The following is a 3,044-nucleotide window of genomic DNA, read 5'->3' as shown; positions in this document are numbered from 1 at the left end:
TGGAATCCCTCTGCTCCCCACTCAGATTATAGATCTCAAAATACCTGACTCAGCTTAGCTCTAACTCAAGTCTGCATTTTTCTGTGACTTATGTTCAGGTCTAGATTTCCATCAGGAAGCATCAGTCCCCACCAGCAGCATCAAGGGTGCAGAGAATCAGAGCTGATGGTGTTTCTAAAGGTCTAGTTTCTGAGTTAATCCAAAAAGACAAAGCCCCGCGCTTCCAGAGGTAACCTGCAGAGATGCAAGGTATTGAAAAATTTCTAGTTATTTACATTAAATTCTATTTTATTTATTTATTTAATTATTTATTTATTTATTTATTTATTTAGAGACAGAGTCTCACTCTGTCGCCCAGACTGGAGTGCGATGGTGCAATCTCAGTTCACTGCAACCTCCGCCTCTCATGTTCAAGCAAGGGGTCGCTCTGGCTTTCCCCATGGCAGAGAAACGTCCCAGGGGCACCTGCACACACCCCAGGCCTCCTCCCTGCCAAGGCAGGGATTCCCGTGCCACCTTCTGAGGAGGGCAGCCCAGGAAATGATCCAGCTGCATGGGTGGGAGTTGGTGACTGTTCTTTCTTTTCCGCAATGGTTCATTGTTTGCATCAACTTGTTGGAGCCATGAGGTGCCCAGTATTTGGTTCAACATTATTCTGGGTCTGTCTGTGAAGGTATTTCCGGAAGAGATAAGCATTTGCATCCGTTGACTGAGTAGAACAGATGGCCCTCTCCAGTGTGGATGCGCCTAGTCCAATCCATCGAAAGCCTGAAGAAAACAAAAGACAGAGTAAGCTGAGTGTGGTGACGCATGCTGGTCGTCCCGACTACACAGCAGGCTGAGGCAGGAGGATTGCTTGAACCCAGGAGTTCGAGACCAGCCTGGGCAACACGGCGAGACCTCATCTCTACAAAAAAATTAAAAAAAAAAAAAAATTAGCCAGGCGTGGCACACTTGTAGCCCCAGCTCTCAGGAGGCTGAGGCAAGAGGATCATGTGAGCCCAGGAAATCAAGGCTACAGTGAGTCACATTCACAGCACTGCACCCTAGCCTGGACAACAGGGCAAGAGCCTGTCTCTAGAAAAAAGAAAAAAAAAAAAAAAGGCCGAGCGCAGTGTCTCACTCCTGTAATCCCAACACTTTGGGAGGCCAAGACAGGTAGATCACCTGAGGTCAGGTGTTCAAGACCAGCCTGGCCAACACGGTGAAACTCTGTCTCTACTGAAAATACAAAAATTAGCTGGGCATGGTGGCACGCGCCTGTAATTCCAGCTACTCAAGAGGCTGAGGCAGGAGAATTGCTTGAACCCGGGAGGTGGAGGTTGGAGTGAGTTGAGATTGCACCACTGCACTCCAGCCTGGGCGACACAGCGAGACTCCATCTTAAAAAAAAGAAAAAGTAAGATAGAATTCGCTCTGTCTGCCTGACTATGAGCTGAGCTGGGACACTGGTCTTCTCCTCCTTTTGAACTTGGAGTTGGACTGTAATGACACTGTTGGCTCTCCTGGTTTTCTTTTGCTTGCTGACTGCAGATTCTGGGATTTCTCAGCCTGAGCTGAGCCAGGGCTGCATTTAGGTAGAAGTAGGGCTCAGGGTAATTAGATAAGGCAGATGGAGCTCCCCATCTATTTTGGGGCAAGTCAAGCTAAGACGCCTCCTTGAGAATTGCTCTGCAGAGAACTACCCAACCCCAGGCAGTAAGAGGTAAAGCTCCCATGCCTTCACCTAATTCAGGAACAGTCTTTGCCTTTAGAAATTCCCTCTGCTGCCGGGCACGGTGGTTCACACCTGTAATCCCAGCACTTTGGGAGGCCGAGGCGGGCGGATCACGAGGTCACGAGATCAAGACCATCCTGGCTAACATGGTGACACTCTCTACTAAAAATACAAACCAATTAGCCAGGTGGGGTGGCCTGAGCCTGTAGTCCCAGCTACTCAGGAGGCTGAGGCGGGAGAATGGCGTGAACCCGGGAGGCGGAGCTTGCAGTGAGCAGAGATCGCACCACTGCACTCCAGCCTGGGAGACAGAGAGAAACTCCGTCTCAAAAAAAAAGAAGAAGAAGCAGAGCAGACACAGAGGAAAGAGGGCCATAGGAAGATGGAGGCAGAGACGGCAGTGGTGAGGCTACAAGCCAAGGAAGGGATGCCTGTGGCCACTGGACGCCAGAAGTGAGGGAGGATTCTTCCCTAGAACCTTCAGAGGGAGCACAGCCCTGCCGACACCTTGGTGTTGGACTTCTCACCTCCAGAACTGGGAGGAAGTCAATTTCTGTTGTCTTAAGATACTCAGTTTATGGCCAGGCGCGGTGGCTCAAGCCTGTAATCCCAGCACTTTGGGAGGCCGAGATGGGTGGATCACGAGGTCAGGAGATCGAGACCATCCTGGCGAACACGGTGAAACCCCGTCTCTACTAAAAATACAAAAAACTAGCCGGGCGAGGTGGCGGGTGCCTGTAGTCCCAGCTACTCGGGAGGCTGAGGCAGGAGAATGGCGTAAACCCGGGAGGCGGAGCTTGCAGTGAGCTGAGATCCGGCCACTGCACTCCAGCCTGGGCGACAGAGCGAGACTCCATCTCAAAAAAAAAAAAAAGATACTCAGTTTATGTTATTTTGTTACAGCAGCCTGGGAAAACGAATACACTGAATAAAACCCAAGTGAGCTTATTAGAAAAAATATTGAGGCCTGGCACAGTGGCTCACACTTGTAATCTCAGCACTTTGGGAGGCTGAAGTGGGTGGATTATTTGAGTCCAGGAGTTTAAGACCAGCCTGGGCAGCAAAAATACAAAAATTGGCTGGGTGTGGTGACGCACACCTGTAATCCCAGCTACTCAGGAGACTGAGGCAAGAGAATCCCTTGAACCTGGAAGGTGGAGGTGGGAGGGAGCCGAGATCGTGCCATTGCACTCCAGCCTAGGTGACAGAGCAAGACTCTGTCTCAAAAAAAAAAAAAAAGAAAGAACGTTGAACCTCCTCAAGAGGAGGTAAGCGATTTTAAACACTCTGAAGCTACGCAGGGGCAACCATTTTACAAGCCAAGAGG

The sequence above is a fragment of the Piliocolobus tephrosceles genome, chromosome 19, assembly GCF_002776525.5.
Source record: "Piliocolobus tephrosceles isolate RC106 chromosome 19, ASM277652v3, whole genome shotgun sequence".
In the NCBI taxonomy this organism is placed as follows: domain Eukaryota; kingdom Metazoa; phylum Chordata; class Mammalia; order Primates; family Cercopithecidae; genus Piliocolobus; species Piliocolobus tephrosceles.
The sequence above is the reverse complement of the archived record's forward strand: the minus strand, read 5'-3'. Positions refer to the sequence as shown.